Genomic DNA, 27,064 nt, shown 5'->3' with positions numbered 1-27,064 from the left:
AGACTAATCTGTTATTAACCTTCCCTTGGCATTAAAAAAAATCACACATAAGGTATTGGGGTCCTTTTCGACCCAAAACTTTAAAAAAAACGTCAAAAATCCAGTTTTTGACCGATTCCGGTTTTTTTTTATCACAAATGAAAGCTTAGAACGTCTCCTTTCTGAAACCGACCTAGAAAACCGGATTTGGTCACTGTGGCCACCGGGAATCGGCTACAACCGAAAAAGGACCTTTTTGAGACCCCAACTTTGACGACCTGTATCTCCGGCTAATTTCAAACAATCAGGATGCTCCAGGTTGCATTCGACAGGTATTTACCTGTACTTTGACCACAAATATTAATATCAGGGCCAGGTGACCTACTGGTTCCGGAAATCCGGAACATCCGAAAAGTTCATGTTTTACTGTTTTTCACATATATGTGATACTAATACTCTCATGATAGTTAAAATAGATCCATGAAACTTACTAAAAACACAATACACGATTGCCAGAACCACTCTGGAGTGTTAGTGGCCACTTCCGGGTAACCTGGAACCGGTTCCCGGGTACCCGATAAATGGCCAACTTGACTTTTTTGGTAAAAACCCATCATGTTGCACATCAAACTCCATGAAATTGAAAGATATGTCAATCTTTGGTAATGCCGTTGTTCGCTGAGCCATCCTGGCCAATCTGGAACCGGTTACCGGTGGCCCTTTGGGGACACTTCCGGAATATGAGAGAAACCCTATCATCCGACATATCAAACTTCATGAAATTGAAAGATATGTCAATTTACGGTCATGCCGTTGTTCGCTAACCCATTCTGGCAATCATGGAACCGGAAACTGGTGGCCCCTTGGGGACACTTCCGGAATATGAGAGAAATCCTATCATCCGACATATCAAACTTTATGAAATTGAAAGATATGTCAATCTACGGTCATACTGTTGTTTGCTGACCCATCCTGGCCAATTTGAAACTGGTTACCAGTGGCCCTTTGGGGACTAATGTTTACACATTAAAAATATTAATCAAAGAAAAATTACGAATCATTTAAAAAACAATTGAAATCAATTTAATCAATTGAATCAAAGGGCCATTTTGTTGCGTGAAAAAAAAGGTGCAGGTGGTTATGTTACACATGACCAGTATGACAAAGAACTTTGCAAGATAGTTGTTGAAATTTTCGATTACATTGTCCAAATTTCCCAAGATTCACTAGATTCATAATTACCATAAAGTTTGATACCCATATTGCCCCTACTCTTATGGTTCGGCAAATGTCCCCCCATTGGAACATACGCGGGGCCTCCGGCCACTTCGGATTGTGGCCACTTCTGCTGGAATGTCAAATTTCATATCTAGTATCAAAAATCATAAAGTTTGATACCCATATTGCCCCTACTCTTATGGTTCGGCAAATGTCCCTCCATCGGAACATCCCCGGGGCCTCCGGCCACTCCGGATTGTGACCACTACTGCCGAAATGTCAAATTTCATATCCAGTATCAAAAACCATAAAGTTTGATACCCATATTGCCCCAACTCTTACGGTCCGGCAAATGTCCCCCCATCGGAACATCCCCGGGGCCTCCGGCCACTTCGGATTGTGGCCACTGCTGCTGAAATGTCAAATTTCATATCCAGTATCAAAAATCATAAAGTTTGATACCCATATTGCCCCTACTCTTATGGTTCGGCAAATGTCCCCCCATCGGAACATCCCCGGGGCCTCCGGCCACTCCGGTTTATGGCCACTACTGCCGAAATGTCAAATTTCATATTCAGTATCAAAAACCATAAAGTTTGATACCCATATTGCCTCCAACTCTTACGGTCCGGCAAATGTCCCCCCATCGGAACATCCCCGGGGCCTTCGGCCACTTCGGATTGTGGCCACTGCTGCTGAAATGTCAAATTTCATATCCAGTATCAAAAATCATAAAGTTTGATACCCATATTGCCCCTACTCTTATGGTTCGGCAAATGTCCCCCCATCGGAACATCCCCGGGGCCTCCGGCCACTTCGGATTGTGGCCACTGCTGCTGAAATGTCAAATTTCATATCCAGTATCAAAAATCATAAAGTTTGATACCCATATTGCCCCTACTCTTATGGTTCGGCAAATGTCCCCCCATCGGAACATCCCCGGGGCCTCCGGCCACTCCGGTTTATGGCCACTACTGCCGAAATGTCAAATTTCATATTCAGTATCAAAAACCATAAAGTTTGATACCCATATTGCCCCTACTCTTATGGTTCGGCAAATGTCCCCCCATCGGAACATCCCCGGGGCCTCCGGCCACTCCGGATTGTGACCACTACTGCCGAAATGTCAAATTTCATATCCAGTATCAAAAACCATAAAGTTTGATACCCATATTGCCCCAACTCTTACGGTCCGGCAAATGTCCCCCCATCGGAACATCCCCGGGGCCTCCGGCCACTTCGGATTGTGGCCACTGCTGCTGAAATGTCAAATTTCATATCCAGTATCAAAAATCATAAAGTTTGATACCCATATTGCCCCTACTCTTATGGTTCGGCAAATGTCCCCCCATCGGAACATCCCCGGGGCCTCCGGCCACTCCGGTTTATGGCCACTACTGCCGAAATGTCAAATTTCATATTCAGTATCAAAAACCATAAAGTTTGATACCCATATTGCCTCCAACTCTTACGGTCCGGCAAATGTCCCCCCATCGGAACATCCCCGGGGCCTCCGGCCACTTCGGATTGTGGCCACTGCTGCTGAAATGTCAAATTTCATATCCAGTATCAAAAATCATAAAGTTTGATACCCATATTGCCCCTACTCTTATGGTTCGGCAAATGTCCCCCCATCGGAACATCCCCGGGGCCTCCGGCCACTTCGGATTGTGGCCACTGCTGCTGAAATGTCAAATTTCATATCCAGTATCAAAAATCATAAAGTTTGATACCCATATTGCCCCTACTCTTATGGTTCGGCAAATGTCCCCCCATCGGAACATCCCCGGGGCCTCCGGCCACTCCGGTTTATGGCCACTACTGCCGAAATGTCAAATTTCATATTCAGTATCAAAAACCATAAAGTTTGATACCCATATTGCCTCCAACTCTTACGGTCCGGCAAATGTCCCCCCATCGGAACATCCCCGGGGCCTCCGGCTACTTCGGATTGTGGCCACTGCTGCTGAAATGTCAAATTTCATATCCAGTATCAAAAATCATAAAGTTTGATACCCATATTGCCCCTACTCTTATGGTTCGGCAAATGTCCCCCCATCGGAACATCCCCGGGGCCTCCGGCCACTCCGGTTTATGGCCACTACTGCCGAAATGTCAAATTTCATATTCAGTATCAAAAACCATAAAGTTTGATACCCATATTGCCTCCAACTCTTACGGTCCGGCAAATGTCCCCCCATCGGAACATCCCCGGGGCCTTCGGCCACTTCGGATTGTGGCCACTGCTGCTGAAATGTCAAATTTCATATCCAGTATCAAAAATCATAAAGTTTGATACCCATATTGCCCCTACTCTTATGGTTCGGCAAATGTCCCCCCATCGGAACATCCCCGGGGCCTCCGGCCACTCCGGTTTATGGCCACTACTGCCGAAATGTCAAATTTCATATTCAGTATCAAAAACCATAAAGTTTGATACCCATATTGCCTCCAACTCTTACGGTCCGGCAAATGTCCCCCCATCGGAACATCCCCGGGGCCTTCGGCCACTTCGGATTGTGGCCACTGCTGCTGAAATGTCAAATTTCATATCCAGTATCAAAAATCATAAAGTTTGATACCCATATTGCCCCTACTCTTATGGTTCGGCAAATGTCCCCCCATCGGAACATCCCCGGGGCCTCCGGCCACTTCGGATTGTGGCCACTGCTGCTGAAATGTCAAATTTCATATCCAGTATCAAAAATCATAAAGTTTGATACCCATATTGCCCCTACTCTTATGGTTCGGCAAATGTCCCCCCATCGGAACATCCCCGGGGCCTCCGGCCACTCCGGTTTATGGCCACTACTGCCGAAATGTCAAATTTCATATTCAGTATCAAAAACCATAAAGTTTGATACCCATATTGCCCCTACTCTTATGGTTCGGCAAATGTCCCCCCATCGGAACATCCCGGGGCCTCCGGCCACTCCGGATTGTGACCACTACTGCCGAAATGTCAAATTTCATATCCAGTATCAAAAACCATAAAGTTTGATACCCATATTGCCCCAACTCTTACGGTCCGGCAAATGTCCCCCCATCGGAACATCCCCGGGGCCTCCGGCCACTTCGGATTGTGGCCACTGCTGCTGAAATGTCAAATTTCATATCCAGTATCAAAAATCATAAAGTTTGATACCCATATTGCCCCTACTCTTATGGTTCGGCAAATGTCCCCCCATCGGAACATCCCCGGGGCCTCCGGCCACTCCGGTTTATGGCCACTACTGCCGAAATGTCAAATTTCATATTCAGTATCAAAAACCATAAAGTTTGATACCCATATTGCCTCCAACTCTTACGGTCCGGCAAATGTCCCCCCATCGGAACATCCCCGGGGCCTCCGGCCACTTCGGATTGTGGCCACTGCTGCTGAAATGTCAAATTTCATATCCAGTATCAAAAATCATAAAGTTTGATACCCATATTGCCCCTACTCTTATGGTTCGGCAAATGTCCCCCCATCGGAACATCCCCGGGGCCTCCGGCCACTTCGGATTGTGGCCACTGCTGCTGAAATGTCAAATTTCATATCCAGTATCAAAAATCATAAAGTTTGATACCCATATTGCCCCTACTCTTATGGTTCGGCAAATGTCCCCCCATCGGAACATCCCCGGGGCCTCCGGCCACTCCGGTTTATGGCCACTACTGCCGAAATGTCAAATTTCATATTCAGTATCAAAAACCATAAAGTTTGATACCCATATTGCCCCAACTCTTACGGTCCGGCAAATGTCCCCCCATCGGAACATCCCCGGGGCCTCCGGCCACTCCGGTTTATGGCCACTACTGCCGAAATGTCAAATTTCATATTCAGTATCAAAAACCATAAAGTTTGATACCCATATTGCCTCCAACTCTTACGGTCCGGCAAATGTCCCCCCATCGGAACATCCCCGGGGCCTCCGGCCACTTTGGATTGTGGCCACTTCTGCTGGAATGTCAAATTTCATATCTAGTATCAAAAATCATAAAGTTTGATACCCATATTGCCCCAACTCTTATGGTTCGGCAAATGTCCTCCCATCGGAACATCCCCGGGGCCTCCGGCCACTTCGGATTGTGGCCACTGCTGCTGAAATGTCAAATTTCATATCCTGTATAAAAAATCATAAAGTTTGATACCCATATTGCCCCAACTCTTACGGTCCGGCAAATGTTCCCCCATCGGAACATCCCCGGGGCCTCCGGCCACTCCGGTTTATGGCCACTACTGCCGAAATGTCAAATTTCATATTCAGTATCAAAAACCATAAAGTTTGATACCCATATTGCCCCAACTCTTACGGTCCGGCAAATGTCCCCCCATCGGAACATCCGCGGGGCCTCCGGCCACTCCAGGTGGTGGCCAGTTCCAATGATCGACACCCGCGACTACCATGTCTTAGCTGGTCCTTGCCTCCAAGCCATCTGCTCCCGGACCTCCAGGCCGTCTGCTACCGGGCCACCAGGCCATCTGCTTCTGATGTGTCCTCGTCGTCGTCCAGCAATAGAATGAATTTTCGGGACCGACCGAGCCGAGTTTTGTTGGCTCGTCGACGATCCGAAAATTATGAGGTGGAGTGGGGGTGATTTTAGATACATCAATCTCACGTCTCTCGATTGACTGATTGGGAAACGTTCGTTCATCCAACCAGCGTGCACCAAAAAGAGGGGAAATTTGCCGAGAGGGGAATTCGTCACGTAACGTTTTCGCTTCGCGAAAATTTTGGATTGACACCACGTATAGAAACCTTAGGACAAAGTTCTTTGTCAAAATTCCGACGAAACAGTATTCTTGGTTTCCCGTAAAATTTCTCAATTTGTTGGATTTTCATACCAATAAAATGAAGACCTCAATTTGATTCAACTTGATTTGATAAAAATTAGATCATCTGTTTATTATAACATATGGGTTATTTTAGGTGATCTCAAAGAATTAGCTCAATGCTTATATGTTGGTTTATGCTAGCATTTTTTTTTATTAAATAATGATATTTGTATTGGTACTAGTAAATAATCTAGTAAAGATTACGCATGACGAGTTAGTTAGCTTTTAACAAAAAAAAAAATTAAGCTTAAATTAGTTTTTGGAAAATCGTCGCCGTCGTCGTATGTGCATTTTGGGCCAAATTGAGTTAAGAACGCCATTTTGTGCAGCTCACAATGCCTCATCTTTTGATCTTTTGACCCCCAAAATTCGATTTCAATCCTGAGATATTCAATGAAAACCAAAAGAGCTCCGAAAATTTTTGTTACTTTTCATATGAAAGAAGTTTCAATCTTGTCGTGCTATCTTGTCACTCCCTGAAAATTGATGTAAGTGTGACAAAGGGCAAAGGGATTTCAGGTCAGGATGCGTTTGACGCACGTACAAGCTAGACTACCGTAAACATTTGTAATTATAACTCGGGACTCCAGCAACCAACTTCAACCAAACTTCGGGATAATGCACAGAATGGTCAGCCAAACAAAACGTGTTTGTTATTGTTTACATTGCGTGCTTTCGTTTTTGTTTATTCAAGGTCAAACATTAAAACACGTTTTTCTCGGAACGTCGAAATGGCGGGTGCGACAAGATAGCATGACGACGTCGAAATTTCATTACATTAGTGACTGATGTAACTGTGGTATTAGATAGTTAAAACCAGGAATAGTAGTTTTTGAAAAGTTTTTTATTCATAAAAAACGTCATTTCTGTATGATGGATATGATCATAGAAGACGTAAACCTGAGATCATTTTCTAATGATTATACATTAGAAATTAGAAAGAATCGAAATATTGTGAATAAAATATGAAGGTAAATAATAAACTCAGAAATAAAAACTTGATAATATTACATCTAGGAATGGGTACATCTTTAATTTAAGAAAAAAAGGTGTTCTTCTACCTCTAAAAGTGTGTAAATTTAGCCTTTTACCAGTGTTTTGTTCTTTTCCAGACTAAATTGTGATAATATTACACCATAAAAGAGTTTTTGCAATTCCGTCGTGAAACCACTTACTTTTCCTGTCATTCTTGAACGACGAAAAAGCCTAATTTTCTGTACCAAAAATAACAGAATCGAATAGCAACACCTTTCAAAACTAATGCTGAAAAGTTCTACTTTTCAGCACTCAAATGGGTGCTGAAAAGTTGAACTTTTCAGCACTTGTTTCGAAAAGTAACACTTTTCAACATTTTTTTGATTTAAACGATTTATTGACAAAAAATATGAAAATTTGACTTAAAATTTCACTCAGTGTGTGTTTTTTGCAATTGTAAAAAATGTTGTATGGAACTCGTTGCAAAACTTGATTTTTCAGCACTTTTCGTATTTATCCAACCCGGTGAACCACGTTGGATAAATGTACGACTCGTGCTGAAAAAATCCTCTTTTTGCAACTTGTTGCAGAAACTACTATTGTGGTTTGGTTGAGCGTTTTAGCAGATTTTTGTTTAAAAAAATAATAAAATAGGTTTGATTTGATTATAAGATTTACAGGTAAATTTGCTGAAAATGTCCCGTTTTCTGGGATCCCTGAAACCCTGGAAAATTAGACGTTTTATTGTACATATTAAAATAATTCGTTTGAAATAAAATAATGCAAAACAAAAATAATGCGTCCTGTTTTTTTGTGATTTTTTTTTTTGTCCAAGAGATGAATATAAATTTTGAAAAATATGTCAAACGGCCTTAGCTGCTTAAAATTAAAAATATTCAATACACGTTAATTGCGTTGCTTCGACAACGATTTATACAACAGATATTTTAAACCAACTTTAGTGATAACAACACGCATACAGCTTTTTGCAACCAAATCTCCCCGAGAGGAGGAGGAGGAAGCAGATATCATTCCAGTGCGATGAGATGCCACTGCTCATCTGCATCGGAATGGAACCTTGAATGCGGGGGAAAATTTTAATATTTTATGTGCCTCGGTGAGCACCTCATAAAAAAGGCACTCTTTCCAGGTTCCGACACTTCGTGCGCATCTCACCTTAATTCAGCATTGGGCCACGTACACGAATTAAACATTATTATGCAACAAAATGATTCAATGTCGGCATTTGGAGAGCAAAATGGGATAACAAGAATATTTTGCTCCGGTTTTCTGACATTTTTTCTCTCTCTCTCTCCGGTTCCTATCGCACCTGAACACGTTTCTTATGATATTCTGTTTTTATTCCAACGGGGAAAAATGGAAATAAAATCACTTCCATTTCATCAAATTGTTAACGTCGAAGTTAGAATCGTTAAAAAATTGCTCGCTAGACGTGATTTTCGCAAACTCACCGGGTAAAAAGTGCCATCATCCGCCTACGCACACATTTTTTTTTGCATTCGCACACGCACAAATACATATTGGCACGAATACTGAGTGGTCATAAATTCCGCCAGGTATACTACTGGTAGTGGCACTTTTTTTCCTTCGGTATTGAAAAATTCATTTATTAACACGTTTAAAACGTGTGAAAGGGATGAAAAAGTTTGCGGTTCAAGGGTTGCCAAAAAGACTTATTTTTGAAAACTTAAATTGTTTCAATGCTATGTAAAATTTTCATTTCAATTCAAATATTGTTGAAAAACAACGATGAAAAATTGCCTACAGATTTAAGAAAAGTTCAGCTGGCAACCCTGCGCCCTGTCGATCGCAAAGGAATTTAATATCCCTTGGTGTTCGTGTCACAGCGTGGTTTTTCCCACCACACACACACCCCAACCCGATTTGCACACCGGAGCAAACGGGAGTTATCGTTGTTTGTTGTGTTTTGAATGAAATTTTAATTTTATAACCGACCAAAATGGGCGCCCTGAAATCGGCCTGATTGTTCTGGCACCCCGTTCCCCATCCCCATTTTTTGTGCACGGTCGGAAGTCGGGTGCTATTTTTCGCCATATCCATTACTGGCACCGGGTTCGAAACAAACGTTTACCGGACAATTTATCACTTTTAACTGCTTTTGGCGATTTGGCTGATGGATGGTTCAATTTTGGTTTGAGCTATTTGCAGTGATTTTGAATGCGAAAGTTTGCTATAATGCTGCTTATGAACTTCATCAAAATGAGAGCAGAATAAAATGATTTTTTTTTATTTTAGTGTGTGGTTTTGGGATTTCGGTTTTACTTTTGCTTTTGCTTTTGCTTTTGCTTTTGCTTTTGCTTTTGCTTTTGCTTTTGATTTTGCTTTTGCTTTTGCTTTTGCTTTTGCTTTTGCTTTTGCTTTTGCTTTTGCTTTTGCTTTTGCTTTTGTTTTGCTTTTGCTTTTGCTTTTGCTTTTGCTTTTGCTTTTGCTTTTGCTTTTGCTTTTGCTTTTGCTTTTGCTTTTGCTTTTGCTTTTGCTTTTGCTTTTGCTTTTGCTTTTGCTTTTGCTTTTGCTTTTGCTTTTGCTTTTGCTTTTGCTTTTGCTTTTGCTTTTGCTTTTGCTTTTGCTTTTGCTTTTGCTTTTGCTTTTGCTTTTGCTTTTGCTTTTGCTTTTGCTTTGCTTTTGCTTTTGCTTTTGCTTTTGCTTTTGCTTTTGCTTTTGCTTTTGCTTTTGCTTTTGCTTTTGCTTTTGCTTTTGCTTTTGCTTTTGCTTTTGCTTTTGCTTTTGCTTTTGCTTTTGCTTTTGCTTTTGCTTTTGCTTTTGCTTTTGCTTTTGCTTTGCTTTTGCTTTTGCTTTTGCTTTTGCTTTTGCTTTTGCTTTTGCTTTTGCTTTTGCTTTTGCTTTTGCTTTTGCTTTTGCTTTTGCTTTTGCTTTTGCTTTTGCTTTTGCTTTTGCTTTTGCTTTTGCTTTTGCTTTTGCTTTTGCTTTTGCTTTTGCTTTTGCTTTTGCTTTTGCTTTTGCTTTTGCTTTTGCTTTTGCTTTTGCTTTTGCTTTTGCTTTTGCTTTTGCTTTTGCTTTTGCTTTTGCTTTTGTTTTTGCTTTTGCTTTTGCTTTTGCTTTTGCTTTTGCTTTTGCTTTTGCTTTGCTTTTGCTTTTGCTTTTGCTTTTGCTTTTGCTTTTGCTTTTGCTTTTGCTTTTGCTTTTGCTTTTGCTTTTGCTTTTGCTTTTGCTTTTGCTTTTGCTTTTGCTTTTGCTTTTGCTTTTGCTTTTGCTTTTGCTTTTGCTTTTGCTTTTGCTTTGCTTTTGCTTTTGCTTTTGCTTTTGCTTTGCTTTTGCTTTTGCTTTTGCTTTTGCTTTTGCTTTTGCTTTGCTTTTGCTTTTGCTTTTGCTTTTGCTTTTGCTTTGCTTTTGCTTTTGCTTTTTTTGCTTTTGCTTTGCTTTTGCTTTTGCTTTTGCTTTTGCTTTTGCTTTTGCTTTTGCTTTTGCTTTTGCTTTTGCTTTTGCTTTTGCTTTTGCTTTTGCTTTTGCTTTTGCTTTTGCTTTTGCTTTTGCTTTTGCTTTTGCTTTTGCTTTTGCTTTTGCTTTTGCTTTTGCTTTTGCTTTTGCTTTTGCTTTTGCTTTTGCTTTTGCTTTTGCTTTTGCTTTTGCTTTTGCTTTTGCTTTTGCTTTTGCTTTTGCTTTTGCTTTTGCTTTTGCTTTTGCTTTTGCTTTTGCTTTTGCTTTTGCTTTTGCTTTTGCTTTTGCTTTTGCTTTTGCTTTTGCTTTTGCTTTTGCTTTTGCTTTTGCTTTTGCTTTGCTTTTGCTTTTGCTTTTGCTTTTGCTTTTGCTTTTGCTTTTGCTTTGCTTTTGCTTTTGCTTTTGCTTTTGCTTTTGCTTTGCTCTTGCTCTCTTTTGCTTTTGCTTTTGCTTTTGCTTTTGCTTTTGCTTTTGCTTTTGCTTTTGCTTTTGCTTTTGCTTTTGCTTTTGCTTTTGCTTTTGCTTTTGCTTTTGCTTTTGCTTTTGCTTTTGCTTTTGCTTTTGCTTTTGCTTTTGCTTTTGCTTTTGCTTTTGCTTTTGCTTTTGCTTTTGCTTTTGCTTTTGCTTTTGCTTTTGCTTTTGCTTTTGCTTTTGCTTTTGCTTTTGCTTTTGCTTTTGCTTTTGCTTTTGCTTTTGCTTTGCTTTTGCTTTTGCTTTTGCTTTTGCTTTTGCTTTTGCTTTTGCTTTTGCTTTTGCTTTGCTTTTGCTTTTGCTTTTGCTTTTGCTTTTGCTTTTGCTTTTGCTTTTGCTTTTGCTTTTGCTTTGCTTTTGCTTTTGCTTTTGCTTTTGCTTTTGCTTTTGCTTTTTTTGCTTTTGCTTTTGCTTTTGCTTTTGCTTTTGCTTTTGCTTTTGCTTTTGCTTTTGCTTTTGCTTTTGCTTTTGCTTTTGCTTTTGCTTTTGCTTTTGCTTTTGCTTTTGCTTTTGCTTTTGCTTTTGCTTTTGCTTTTGCTTTTGCTTTTGCTTTTGCTTTTGCTTTTGCTTTTGCTTTTGCTTTTGCTTTTGCTTTTGCTTTTGCTTTTGCTTTTGCTTTTGCTTTTGCTTTTGCTTTTGCTTTTGCTTTTGCTTTTGCTTTTGCTTTTGCTTTTGCTTTTGCTTTTGCTTTTGCTTTTGCTTTTGCTTTTGCTTTTGCTTTTGCTGTACAGCTCACAAATAAAGTCATCAACTTGATGACATCAAATCAATCAATCCATACGATTTTGGTTAAATAACACGAGATCAGATATCACTTTTTCTCTTTACAACACACCTGCCAATCATGATTATTTGTCACACAAACCCCAAACTGCGTGGACAGCAAAATCTTTGCGGATATACCATCGACAGTTATCCAACAAACGAACAAAAAGCAAAAACAGAAGAAAAACTTCGAAAAGTCAACTCCCCCCTCTAACGTAATAAGTACACCTTAAGTAATCTCCCAAAACTGGTCCACTTTGGGGTGGGGGCACGGGAACGCCACTCTTCGGCGGTCTTGGCTGCTGTTATGATCGTTTGTGCGCTCCGAAATTATAGATAATTAACAAATATGATTTTTTCCCCCTAACTGTTTCTCGAAATCGCGGAACAAAAACCGAAATTCGCGCCGCCCAGCAGCGTTTGTCAACCTGTAATTTATCTGGTCTGCTCTTTTTTGTGTGTGTTGCTTCCCCAACGAATCGGCGGGTCGACACCGACATTAATCCGTCACCCAGGGGAGTGTTGCTTCAGCTTAAGGGGGTATCCAATTTTATTTATTTTTTCCAGTTTTGTTTGCCAATTTTTATTTGAAGACTGTAAACATAATAATGATTTTTTTAAGTAAAATTAATTATTATTTTTCATTTCGCAACCAAATTTCTCATCTTTTAAAGTATCACAGAGTTAAGGCTAACCCCTTAACCCTCCAAAAAAAACTGACAACCCATTGAGAGACACCATCCACTTGGACAACGAACCCGGGTTGTGCCAGTTGTGGGCTTGATTTCGGTCATGACTCGAGTGCGCCATTTGGCTATGATACCGAGCAACTACCAGAGAAAGGCAGCAGCACCAAATTATTACTTTTTTTCGTTGGTCTCATAATCTCTTTTTCCCGACATTGACAGCCGGTGCTGAGCTGGGGGCATTACGTAATCGGGAGACACCTTACCCTCATGCATTCCTAGCATGAAGTGTTCCAGTTTTTGATAAATCGTTTTGATTGTTTCATCTTTCATCGTTTACTTTTTTGACATTCTTGAAAACTTGCTAATTACTTTCAATTTAGGAGTGGATTTATTCAGCGCAGTTAAAAAGCGTAAAATTCTCACCAAATTTATTTAAATTTTCTCGTCACTCGGTCATCTGCCCAACCGAAAATGCAGATCAAAGTTCAAACCAAAATATTCACCACCCCCTCACACACACACACGTACACACACGCTGCACAAATCGTTTAAAATCGCTGAAATTTTCAGACACCTGTTGAAAAGCCCTCCCACCATAAATTCCGCCCCCTCCCCACGAAACTGCACTCAAAATTTAATGCAATCCAAACTATGCAAAGTGACCTTCCGCTTCTCGCCACCACTCTTGCCGCACTTTCGAAAAGTTCAACCGCGACGAAATGATTTATGAATATTGTGGTTCTCATTAAAAAGATCCAATTTAAATCCAACGGCGGCGGCGACGGTGGCGAGTTCAAAAATTAAGGCCCATTTTCTCAGCGAGTTCGAGCTCGCTTTTTTTCTTTCTCCTTTCTTTTATCTTGCTTTGTTTCCCCTTTCATCATTTGTCACGATTGTTTCCTTTCTTTGCTTCTTTCTTTCCTCTTTTTGGTTGTTTGTTGGGAGTTTTTTTTTTCTCCTGGTTTTTAAATGGACTGGACTCACACCCGCTGACGCAAGGTCGAAAGCGAAAGTGGCAAAATTATCATCACATGGGGGCGCGGATGACAAATTGATCCACCTGATGCTGTTTAAAATTATTTAATGGTGTGCAAAGATGTGTGTGTGTGTGCAACCAACCAAACGGGACCACGCGGTCGCTTCTTACAACTTGAGTTGTTTCCATGTATTTTTTTAGTTCTGCATTCTATACATGCAAATAACTCGCATAGGCATTTGGATGGTGTTAGCTCTGCCGAGCTTCGGTGACCCATTTCTACGCTGGCTAGCCGAGCGCGAGGTCCCTCAGCTTGAGTCGACAAGCCCCGCCCTGAAGAACGTTTGCATCAATCGGATTCAAACGTTATTTAGAACTTCCGAACCCTTGTCAGATGGACAAGGACCCAGCGCGTATATAGTAACAGTAACAGTATTCCTAATTCCAGTCATAGCCTACCAACCAAGTCGCGATGGCCTAGTGGTTAACATTTTTACTTACCAATCCAAAGGACGGGGGATCGAACCCCGACTCGAGCGACTTTGATTTTTCGTTCATGTCCAGAGTTTCAAGATTTATATTTCCTATAATTTCTCGTTGGGAGCAGATGGGAGTCGAACCCAGGACCATTCGCTTACAAAGCGAACACCGTAACCAGTCAGCCACGGCCGCTCCTTTATTTAATGGTGTGCAAAGATATAACAAAACTTGTATTGAAAATATCAATATTCGTCAAAACGGAAATTTAAACCTATTTGTGATACATTTTGGAAGTTTTTGTTTTTGTCTCTTTGTTTTTTGGTTCTTTTTTCAGCAGGTGTTTGCTGAAGTTACAAGAATTGTTTTTTTTTTTTTTTTAATTTTCGGCTAGTAATTTGGTAATTGACGAAAAATAAAGATTGTTTTAACAATAACTGATATGGGTAATTCTCTACCAACTCACACGGAATCGGGGAAAGTTGCCCCGACCCCTCTTTGATTTGCGTGAAACTTTGTCCTATGGAGTAACTTTTGTCCCTGATCACGAATCTGAGGTCCGTTTTTTGATATCTCGTGACGGAGGGGCGGTACGACTCCTTCCATTTTTGAACATGCGTAAAAAGAGGTGTTTTTTCAATCATTTGCAGCCTGAAACGGTGATGAGATAGAAATTTGGTGTCAAAGGGACTTTTATGTAAAATTAGATGCCCGATTTGATGGCGTACTCAGAATTCCGAAAAAAACGTATTTGTCATCGAAAAAAAAAACACTAAAAAAGTTTTAAAAATTCTCCCAATTTTCCGTTACTCGACTGTAAAAATTATTGGAACATGTCATTTTATGAGAAATTTAATGTACTTTTCGAATCTATATTGACCCAGAAAGCTCATTTTGTCATTTAGAACAACATTTTTCATTTTAAAATTTCGTGTTTATTCTAACTTTGCAGGGTTATTTTTTAGAGTGTAACAATGTTCTACAAAGTTGTAGAGCAGACAATTACAAAAAAATGATACATAGACATAAGGGGTTTGCTTATAAACATCACGAGTTATTGCGATTTTACGAAAAATTTTTTTTGAAAATGTTGGTGACCCGCGCAGACACGGACGACGAAACTAAGAGAAACGCAAAAAGTAACTTTTTCAAAACCTTTTTTTCGTAAAATCGCGATAACTTGTGATGTTTACTAGCAAACCCTTTATGTCTATATATCATTTTTTGTAATTGTCTACTCTACAACTTTGTAGAACATTGTTACACTCTAAAAAATAACCCTGCAAAGTTATAAAAAACACGAAATTTTAAAATGAAAAATTTTGTTCTAAATGACCCTTCTGGGTCAATACAGATTCGAGAAGAACATTAAATTTCCCGTAAAATGACATGTTCCAAAAAATTTTACAGTCGAGTAACGAAAAATGGGAGAATTTTTAAAACTTGTTAGTGTTTTTTCGATTTCAAATACGTTTTTTCGGAATTCTGAGTACACCATCAAATCGGGCGTCTAATTTTACATAAAAGTTTCTTTGACACCAAATTTCTATCTCATCACCGTTTCAGACTGCACTGGGTCTGGGTCGTACCGCCCCTCCGTTACGAGATATCAAAAAACGGATCTCGGATTCGTGATCAGGGACACAAGTTACGTGTACCTATTTATTTCTCAAAAGTCCTCATCAATACCTACAACTTTTCCGAAGACACCAAATTGATCAGAAAATTCACTCAAAAGTTACAGCTGTTTGAATATTTACATACCATTTTTGAATGGACAGCTGCCAAAATTGTATGGAGACTTGTATGGGTGAACCAATGACACAAAAAAGCATATTTGGGTATAGGGAAGGCCCCCACAAAGTTTGAGCCAAATCAAAAAATACAAATAAAATCCATTTCCGGTTTTGGTAGAGAATTGCTCAACAGTAAAAAAATCAAAGTTTTTTAACACTTAACCAGGAGTCTCAACATTGCAGACCTCGATTAAGGGGTTATATACATGTAGAAAATCACAAAATTCCATATTACAGAAAATTTATTAAATCCACCTAAAAGATGATTATTAATCACTCCTGAAAGTTTCATGAAGATATTTCATGATATAACTGAGTTAGAGACGATTTAAGCTCAGAGATTAGACATGTGCAAAGCAAACTGTCTAACTTTCTGAGTGTGTTTCTCTGAACACCAAGTTGATTTACGGGTGCCACGCTATCTCGAGATACCAAATTGACTGACATTTTGGGTGAAGACTCCCAAGACATATTCCGTGTGCAGCCCGATTTTGAAATTTTGAATTTTCAAAAAATACAAAAATCAAAAACTTGCGATTTTTTATATGAAACACAGATAAATATTTTTACCTTTTTCAAAACAAACTTTTTGAAAATCGGCCTCCGTCATGCACACGGAACCGGTTTAACGAGTCTTCACCAAAATTTTGAGCCAATTTGGCCGAAGCAATGTTGAGATATCGTGGCACCCGTTTTTTGAAACTGCTAATTTCAAATAGCTATATCTCGGCAATGCTACAACCAAATGTCTTCAGATATTAATAGATGAAAAGGAATATTTTAATGCCCTGAAAACAGATTTTGAAAAATGTTTAAGTGTGTGCTCAAACCAATCTCTGACATTTTTGCCGATTTACATGTATATAACCCCTTTATTTGGCATTTTTAATCAAATTGAGCTTTTTCAGGCTTTTTACCAATTTTGAATAAAGAGTGGAAATGAGCGTAAAAGTTTATGTTAGAAACTTTCTTATGTAATTATTTGTTAAGAAAATCTTGGACAATTTTCAAACTTGTTCAAAAAGCTTGAAACTTGAAAAAAATAATGTTTCCTTTCCAGGATTAAGGCAGAGTGACAAACATTTCGATTCGACATTTCGAGCGGCCGAGTTGGATAAAAAGAGTCCTAATCTAGTTTATTTCTAAAAAGTGAAAAGTGAAAAATACAAGCCATGGTTGCAATCCTTAGGGGAGCTGGGGGTAAGACGACCAGGCGGGGTAAGACGGCCACCCCACTGTTTTAATAAGTATACTAATGAATATTACTGAAATGTTCAGCAATACTGTTCCTCATACTAAATAATGCATATGGAGTAACCTTTGCCAGAAATATTGTTTGAAATAGTATAAAAATAGCTCAAAATATACAAATATTTTTTTTAACTTGAAACTGGATGTAATTTTCATGAATTACAACTTAGGCATTTTTGTTAAATAACAATATGCTTTTCTGTCTTCAAATATTTTTTCATGTTATATTGAAGTGTTCCCTAGATTATGTCCCTCGAAAAGGTTCAAAAATTGCGATGAACTATTTACAAAAAATGTTTAAAAAAATAATTTATTTGGGGGCAAGACGGCCCCCTCCTCCGGGGGTAAGACGGCCACCCGTAATTTGTAGATTTTATTTGATATAGGTTATATTTTTGACGGTTTTTGACTATTAAGACATATTTGTAGATAATGGAAAAACATTTTCAATAAAACTATCCATTTTTAATCAAAATGCTGTTAACTACCGTTTCGACAACATTCTTTACTGTGATATAGCAAAACTCATTGAATAGTATGAAATCCTATCAAACTTTTCATAAAAATCGCTAATTTAATATTGTTTACATGATTTTGATTTACTTATTCTAATCGAAATACACAAACTATTTTTTTTTTTGTATCAAATTGTGTTTGTTTTGTAGTAAAAGTTCATAGTTTTTCATTAAATGTGGTCGCAATAATATGAAATTCACTGAACCAAAATATGAAATTTTTTAAACAGCATTTTTCTTCACATTTGAAACCTGATTTTTTTTCAACCAAAATAGTTATGATGTTCAGAAAAGTCTGTTGAACCAACCATGTAGGTGTTTGGGTGGATTTAGCAAAGTTATTAAGTTAATTTATAGCACTGGCCGTCTTACCCCACATGGATGGCCGTCTTACCCCGCGTATTTCATATATATACGATTTCAATTATTTTTTTAAAATTGCTGAAAAGTATTGAAAATCGGTTTTTAGACCAACTAATTTATGTCATTTCTATAATGGACTAGTAGTAGAACAATATGTACGTAATTTGAGATCAAAATAATCTGTTGTGTAAATTTTATTAGACTTCTCCCTTAGGGTGGCCGTCTTACCCCCATCTCCCCTAGTGTTCAAAATATCAAAGTATTGACGACAATTATTTTTGCTGTACTGAACATCGGAATTTCACAAAAATGCTTATGATTTTTAAACGATCCAAAACATGCTCAATGTGATTACCAACGCAGGGAAATGCATTTCATTTTCTTACAGTTGATTAGACTTCTTTTCTCATAGAAATTTTAAAGTTTTTCAAATTAATATTTTTTTGTCCCCTGTTTTTTGGGCCGATTTTTAAGGGGGGTGACTTAAACTTTGAAAAACATCAGAGTCAAATCTCATAACAGTATTGAAATTTTTTATTTTTTTGTGCTGAAAATAATGAACTTCTTAGCACTCAAATAGATGCAGAAAAATACTTTCAGGAACATTTCCACATTTTAGAACGACAGGAAAAAATTTAGTTTCAGTATGTAAAAAAAAGTATTTACACCCCTGAAGCACAATGCACATTTTGTGATGAAACATGTAAACAATTTAAAGTTTGACAGAAACCTAGTCTACCAACCCGGAATTACGTAGTCGGAAAATCCACCGATATCCGAACCAGTCCACGATTTACAAGTCAACCTATGTGGCATCGGAAAGGGCATACAATTTCCGATCTTTTGATACCCAAACATCTAGGTTTTCTATAAAACCCGCGTTTTCAGGTTGCTCAAACAAAACCATTACAACGTTTTTACCTAGGTATTTAAAAACGTGGGTTTTATAAAACAGCTAGTTGTTTGGGTATCAAAAGATCGGAAATTTTATGCCCTTTCCGATGCCACATAGGTTGGCTTGTGAATCGTGGACCGGTTCGGATACCGGTGGATTTTCCGACTACGTAATTCCGAGTTGGTACGAAATTCCAACGAAAAATCTATTCTATCGATACAAAGACCCCCAAAACGGTGTTATACCCACTCCAAATTGTTTATTTAGCAATTCTAAGGTATATAAGGTATATCGACATTTTGTTAGATTTTAAGTTTGCAAAATTAAGTTTAGTTAAGTTTTATATAAAATTTCCAGAGTTATATAAACTATTATACTAAGTAGTTAGTAAACTTTATATTCCATCCAAATTATGTTTTTAATCAGTCAAGGATGCCTGTTTGGAGTTGGCAGACTGGATATATGGTGATTTGTCAACAAATAACTTTATTTATGTTAATTTTACGAAAGTTGTATAAACTTTTTTTGACTTTTATAGAAATCATCGTTTCATGAGCTTTTTGTAGCAAAATGTCCGGCATGAGTTTCTGAACAAAACGTAGTACTAGGTTTCTGTCAAACTTTAAATTGTTTACATGTTTCATCACAAAATGTGCATTTTGCCCAAGGGGTGTTAATACTTTTTTATATACTGTTTATCTTCTACAGTATTTCAAAAGAGTTTTTAACTTATTTATAAATAAAAAAATCGAATTTATTGAAGTAGTCATCTTTTTTTTAGGCCACCACAAACAAATAAGATTTTTGTTTGGCTCAATCATTGCTTATGAATTTGGTAAACTTTTCGCTTTTAATTATAATTGTTCTGCATTTTTGGCAAGTAAACTGGGGACATGATATGGAATAAAAATTGTCTCGTGACTTTATTTACTTTTTCTATATTAAATTTCAAGATTATTCGATACTATTAGCGTCGAATGATAATTTATTCTAACCATTATATCGTTAATTCTGAGTTTTTTTTCCGAAAACTTCAAAATTTCAATGAAAAATGACTTACGATCAACTTAAAACGAATTTAAAATGCATTTTCGTGCGTAAAAATCAATTATAGCATGATTCAACCATTTTGATGATTCAAAAACAAAGATTGTAAGACAACTGTTCTTGTTAATAATACATTTTAAAAGTTCTTGTTACAATGAAATCTTTAACTTTATTATTACAGCAGACGTGTCGCAAGATGGCACACAAACGGCGAAATACCGTTTTTTATACACTAAAATTTTCATAATTTGATCAAAATATGCGATATTTTGTAATTTTGCAATATGGGTATCAAACGATGCAACATTTTTTCATTTTTATTTTTTTTTTTTTGACTTACTCAAATTTTCACATAGTCCAATTTTTTAAGAGATCTTTTTTTCATAAATGATTTAGTTTTTTTCGCAAAAATTTCTTAAAAATTTAAATATTTCTTGAAAATTTAAGTATTTCTTGAAAATTTAAGTTAAAAATGCAAATGAAAATGTAAAAATATGGTTAAATAACACCGGCCTACACAAATTTACCAAAATGACTGCGCAGCCAAAACTCGAGGGGAAGCATGATGGTTGGTGTCCCCAAAAACACGTGCACCTTGATTTTTTCAGAAATATTTAGACAGGGCCGAATAGTTTTATTCTTCAAAGTTTGTATGGAGAATAAGGGCGGTTCGTCGCTGTTGCATACAAGCAAACATTTCATGCAATTTGCGAGAGTAGTGAACAACAGTAATAAATTTATTTGGCATCGAAATTTCACTACATTTTGATCAAATTTAATATAATATTTTTTCGTGCAGGTCTACGCCAGAGATATCGGTGGCAAAACAGTGTATCAGCCAATAACAGAATTCCACCCCAAATGTGACACCGCTTGAAAGCTGAGGCCCGTGGTGGTTCACTAATCCGAGGAATGTTCGAAAGTGACACTCCAAAAACTGCGTCGCACCTATCCGATTGCCGCCAGATTGGGAGGTTTAATTAAACGGAAAACCGGTTCAGCCACCGAACAGCGGCTTCTTTCACCCGCGAATTTTTGTAAGTTATATTTCTTTTGTGGAAACTTTTACTTTTGCGTGATCAAAAAAAATGGTGTCCGCGTGAATTGAGCAGCAAATTAAAAGTGCACGGTTCATTGCTTGCTTGAAACGCTTTATTACTAAAACTATGACTGCACCACTAAATTTGATGAGTTTATTAGTCTTTTGCAAGAGTTTTTAATATTCTTGATTTATTTTTGTTCATATTTTTTACCTTTAAAAAAAAACAAGCATAATTCAACACCTTCAATAATATTCTGCTGAGAAGCAATCAAATTGATGCAATAAAGCTTTCGCCGGCTTTATATTTACCTCCGAGAGGGCCAACATTACAACAAACGGTAAGGCACATTTTCACCGCCGCTGCCGGAATGTTGAAATTTTTATTACATCGAAAACATAACTGTGGCATTAATTTCATGCCATGCAAATGGAGGAAAATTCGGAAAATGAAAATCCATGTATCACAGCGTGTGCGCCAGTAAGCATCCCTTTTTGGCATGGGGGTCGTAAATCAAGCTTATTTCCAGGTAAAATTGAATACACTTTCATCACCCACTCTGATTTTCCAGCCCACCACCCACTTGCTTCTCGCAAAATTACGAGCAAAATGCATTTTTACTTCAGTTTATTTTTTTTCTCTCTCGTGGAATCCAATAGATTTTCGCGCTGCCAACTGCCAACTTTTTCGCTTTGCACTTTACGAACTGGCCTTTGTGTGTGTGTGTTTGTGCTTTTGGCGGCATAAATTAATTTATTTCATTAAAAATGTATTTTTATGCTGCAGCGAGTGAAATAAATGGCATGATGAATTATTCGATTTTACAGTCACAGGCCTCCTCCGGCCGGTATCGTGACCGCCGGGTCAACCTTCAATATTGTGCCCTCACCCTGCTCGTCCACCTGTGCGATGGCCGATAGCAGCGATTACAGGTATCAAAATGTGTGGTTATTGTTAGTGGGGGAGAGTTTGATACAAAAAAATATCCTTCTTGTTTTGGCCATATGTTTATCCCGAGCAGACGGAAATAACTTGGGAATAACATTTTTTGACATTTGAAAATACTTGGCCAATAACATGTTATGTTATTTATAACAAGATTTGTTTTTCGTCGTAATGATTTATTTGTAATTGGATTCCCGGGCAGACGGTTATAACAAAATTCATGCCATTTCAATAACAAATGCTGTTAAAATAACAAAAAGTGTTATGGAATTTTCCTGCAAAATCTATTTTTGCATAAGAGTTTAATAACAGTTCATGTTATCATAACAAGATTTGTTATTGGTCTGATATTGGTTAAGAGCCAAAACAACTTTGGAATAACATTTTTAGTTGTGGAAGAATACCTCCAACTGTGATTGGGATGATCGGATTAGTTGTTAAAATAACAAAAATAATAACAAAGATTTGTTATAAGAATAACTAAAAATGTTATTAGTCTGTTATCACAATAACGATCCAATACCAAACAAATCATAACGACGAATAAAAAATCTTGTTATAAATATCATAAAATATTATTGGCCTAGTATTTTCAAATATCAAAAAAAATGGTATTCCCAAGTTATTTCCGTCTGCTCGAGCTGTTATTGTTATAACAGACTCATAACATTTTTAGTTACTTTCGTACAAATCATTGTTTTTATTTTTTGTTATTCCAACAACTAATCCGATCATCCTAATAATAGTAGGAGGCATTCTGTCATAACAAAAAAAAAATATTCCAGAGTTGTTTTGGATTTCAATCAATATCCGACCAATAACAAATTTTGTTATAATAACATAAACTATAATTAAACCCTTATGCAAACATGGATTTTTCAAGAAGAATTCATATTCAAGTTTTTCAAGTATCTTAAATATTTTTAAAGTTTTACAAGCTTTTTATGTTTTTCAAGTTTCTCATGTTTTTCGTGTTTTTCGAATTATTCAAGTTTTTCAAGTTATTAAAGTTTTTCAAGTTTTCTAGAAGTTTTTCAAATTTTTCAAGTTTTTCAAGTTTTTCATTTTTTTAATTTTTATTTTTTTTTTCAAGTTTCTCATGTTTCTCATGTTTTAGTTTTTTTTTTGTGTTTTTCATAATTTTCATGCTTCTCATGTTTTTCATGTTTTTCAAGTTGTTCAAGTTGTTCAAGTTGTTCAAGTTGTTCAAGTTGTTCAAGTTGTTCAAGTTGTTCAAGTTGTTCAAGTTGTTCAAGTTGTTCAAGTTGCTCAAGTTTTTCAAGTTTTTCAAGTTATTTAAGTTTTTCAAGTTTTCTAGAAATTTTTCAAGTTTTTCAAGTTTTTCAAGTTTTTAATTTTTTTCATTTTTTTTCAAGTTTTTTATGTTTTTTAAGATTCTCGTGTTTCTCATGTTTTCTTTCTACTGTGTTTTTCATGCTTTTCATGTTGTTCAAGTTTTTCAAGTTTTTCAAGTTTTTCAAGTTTTTCAAGTTTTTCAAGTTTTTCAAGTTTTTCAAGTTTTTCAAGTTTTTCAAGTTTTTCAAGTTTATCAAGTTTATCAAGTTTTTCAAGTTTTTCAAGTTTTTCAAGTTTTTCAAGTTTTTCAAGTTTTTCAAGTTTTTCAAGTTTTTCAAGTTTTTCAAGTTTTTCAAGTTTTTCAAGTTTTTCAAGTTTTTCAATTTTTTTCAAGTTTTTTATGTTTTTAAGATTCTCGTGTTTCTCATGTTTTCTTTCTACTGTGTTTTTCATGCTTTTCATGTTTTTCAAGTTGTTCAAGTTTTTCAAGTTTTTCATGCTTTTCATGTTTTTCAAGTTGTTCAAGTTGTTCAAGTTTTTCAAGTTTTTCAAGTTTTTCAAGTTTTTCAAGTTTTTCAAGTTTTTCAAGTTTTTCAAGTTTTTCAAGTTTTTTAAGTTTTTCAAGTTTTTCAAGTTTTTTAAGTTTTCCAAGTTTTTCAAGTTTTTCAAGTTTTTCTAGTTTTTCAAGTTTTTCAAGTTTTTCAAGTTTTTCAAGTTTTTCAAGTTTTCAAATTTGTTCAAGTTTTCAAGTTTTCAAGTTTTCAAGTTTTCAAGTTTTCAAGTTTTCAAGTTTTCAAGTTTTCAAGTTTTCAAGTTTTTAAGTTTTCAAGTTTTCCAAGTTTTCAAGTTTTCAAGTTTTCAAGTTTTCAAGTTTTCAAGTTTTTCAAGTTTTCTAGTTTTCAAGTTTTCAAGTTTTCAAATTTGTTCAAGTTTTCAAATTTGTTCAAGTTTTCAAGTTTTCAAGTATTTCAAGTTTTTCAAGTTTTCAAGTTTTCAAGTTTTCAAGTTTTCAAGTTTTCAAGTTTTCAAGTTTTCAAGTTTTCAAGTTTTCAAGTTTTCAAGTTTTCAAGTTTTCAAGTTTTCAAGTTTTCAAGTTTTCAAGTTTTCAAGTTTTCAAGTTTTCAAGTTTTCAAGTTTTCAAGTTTTTAAGTTTTCAAGTTTTCCAAGTTTTCAAGTTTTCAAGTTTTCAAGTTTTCAAAGTTTTCTAGTTTTCAAGTTTTCAAATTTGTTCAAGTTTTCAAGTTTTCAAGTTTTCAAGTTTTTCAAGTTTTCAAGTTTTCAAGTTTTCAAGTTTTCAAGTTTTCAAGTTTTCAAGTTTTCAAGTTTTCAAGTTTTCAAGTTTTCAAGTTTTCAAGTTTTCAAGTTTTCAAGTTTTCAAGTTTTCAAGTTTTCAAGTTTTCAAGTTTTTAAAAATTTTCAAGTTTTCAAGTTTTCAAGTTTTCAAGTTTTCAAGTTTTCAAGTTTTCAAGTTTTCAAGTTTTCAAGTTTTCAAGTTTTCAAGTTTTACAAGTTTTCAAGTTTTCAAGTTATTCAAGTTTTCAAGTTTTCAAGTTTTCAAGTTTTCAAGTTTTCAAGTTTTCAAGTTTTCAAGTTTTCAAGTTTTCAAGTTTTCAAGTTTTCAAGTTTTCAAGTTTTCAAGTTTTTAAGTTTTCAAGTTTTCAAGTTTTTAAGTTTTCCAAGTTTTCAAGTTTTCAAGTTTTCAAGTTTTCAAGTTTTTAAGTTTTCAAGTTTTCCAAGTTTTCAAGTTTTCAAGTTTTCAAGTTTTTCAAGTTTTCAAGTTTTCAAGTTTTCAAGTTTTCAAGTTTTCAAGTTTTCAAGTTTTTCAAGTTTTTCAAGTTTTTCAAGTTTTTCAAGTTTTTCAAGTTTTTAAAAATTTTCAAGTTTTTCAAGTTTTTCAAGCATTTCAAGTTTTTCAAGTTTTTCAAGTTTTTCAAGTTTTTCAAGTTTTTCAAGTTTTTCAATTTTTTTCAAGTTTTTTATGTTTTTAAGATTCTCGTGTTTCTCATGTTTTCTTTCTACTGTGTTTTTCATGCTTTTCATGTTGTTCAAGTTTTTCAAGTTTTTCATGCTTTTCATGTTTTTCAAGTTGTTCAAGTTGTTCAAGTTTTTCAAGTTTTCAAGTTTTCAAGTTTTCAAGTTTTCAAGTTTTCAAGTTTTCAAGTTTTCAAGTTTTTAAGTTTTCAAGTTTTCAAGTTTTTAAGTTTTCCAAGTTTTCAAGTTTTCAAGTTTTCTAGTTTTCTAGTTTTCAAGTTTTCAAGTTTTCAAATTTGTTCAAGTTTTCAAGTTTTCAAGTTTTCAAGTTTTCAAGTTTTCAAGTTTTCAAGTTTTCAAGTTTTCAAGTTTTCAAGTTTTTCTAGTTTTCAAGTTTTCAAGTTTTCAAATTTGTTCAAGTTTTCAAGTTTTCAAGTTTTCAAGTTTTCAAGTTTTCAAGTTTTCAAATTTGTTCAAGTTTTCAAGTTTTCAAGTTTTCAAGTTTTCAAGTTTTCAAGTTTTCAAGTTTTCAAGTTTTCAAGTTTTCAAGTTTTCAAGTTTTCAAGTTTTCAAGTTTTCAAGTTTTCAAGTTTTCAAGTTTTCAAGTTTTCAAGTTTTCAAGTTTTCAAGTTTTCAAGTTTTCAAGTTTTCAAGTTTTCAAGTTTTCATGTTTTCAAGTTTTTAAGTTTTCAAGTTTTCCAAGTTTTCAAGTTTTCAAGTTTTCAAGTTTTCAAGTTTTCAAGTTTTCAAGTTTTCAAGTTTTCAAGTTTTCAAGTTTTCAAGTTTTCAAGTTTTCAAGTTTTCAAGTTTTCAAATTTGTTCAAGTTTTCAAGTTTTCAAGTTTTCAAGTTTTTCAAGTTTTCAAGTTTTCAAGTTTTCAAGTTTTCAAGTTTTCAAGTTTTCAAGTTTTCAAGTTTTCAAGTTTTCAAGTTTTCAAGTTTTCAATTTTTTCAAGTTTTTATGTTTTAAGATTCTCGTGTTTCTCATGTTTTCTTTCTACTGTGTTTTCATGCTTTTCATGTTTTCAAGTTGTTCAAGTTTTCAAGTTTTCATGCTTTTCATGTTTTTCAAGTTGTTCAAGTTGTTCAAGTTTTCAAGTTTTCAAGTTTTCAAGTTTTCAAGTTTTCAAGTTTTTAAGATTTTCAAGTTTTCAAGTTTTTAAGTTTTCCAAGTTTTCAAGTTTTCAAGTTTTCTAGTTTTCAAGTTTTCAAGTTTTCAAATTTGTTCAAGTTTTCAAGTTTTTAAGTTTTCAAGTTTTCCAAGTTTTCAAGTTTTCAAGTTTTCAAGTTTTCAAGTTTTCAAGTTTTCAAGTTTTTCTAGTTTTCAAGTTTTCAAGTTTTTCAAATTTGTTCAAGTTTTTCAAGTTTTTCAAGTTTTTCAAGTTTTTCAAGTTTTTCAAGTTTTTCAAGTTTTTCAAGTTTTTCAAGTTTTTCAAGTTTTTGAAGTTTTTCAAGTTTTTCAAGTTTTTCAAGTTTTTCAAGTTTTTCAAGTTTTTCAAGTTTTTCAAGTTTTTCAAGTTTAAGTATTTCAGGTATTTTAAGTATTTTAAGTGTGTTTAGAGTTTTACATATTTTACCCACACGACCCCAACTCTTCAATGTTAGTTAGAAAAATCAGGGGACAAAAACAAGGTTTGCTTAAAAACTTCAAATAATAAATAAAAATAGTTTTTTCCCAAGTTTTATCTTATAAGTATATTAAAATTAATGTTTTGCCTTCCTCACTGAGGTAAGGCTGTAATCCTGCTCTAAAAATGAACTTTTTATTAAAAGCTCGAACCTTCTTATACACATATCAACTCAGAATCGAAAACTGAACAAATGTCTGTGTGTGTGTATGTGTGTGTGTGTGTGTGTGTGTGTGTGTGTGTGTGTGTGTGTGTGTGTGTGTGTGTGTGTGTGTGTGTGTGTGTATGTGTGTGTGTATGTATGTATGTGTTCAAAAATCTTGCCAAGTTTTCTCAGCACTGGCTGAACCGATTTTGATCGAACCAGTTGCATTCGACTTGGTTTAGGGTCCCATACATCGCTATTGAATTGTTTGAAGTTTCGATAGGTAGTTCAAAAGTTATGTATAAAAATGTTCATTTATTTATTTATGGCAGCTTTAACCAACGTGGTCATTCGCTGCCCCGTATA

This window comes from Culex quinquefasciatus, chromosome 3 (assembly GCF_015732765.1).
Source record: "Culex quinquefasciatus strain JHB chromosome 3, VPISU_Cqui_1.0_pri_paternal, whole genome shotgun sequence".
NCBI lineage: Eukaryota > Metazoa > Arthropoda > Insecta > Diptera > Culicidae > Culex > Culex quinquefasciatus.
This window is presented reverse-complemented; position numbering follows the sequence as displayed.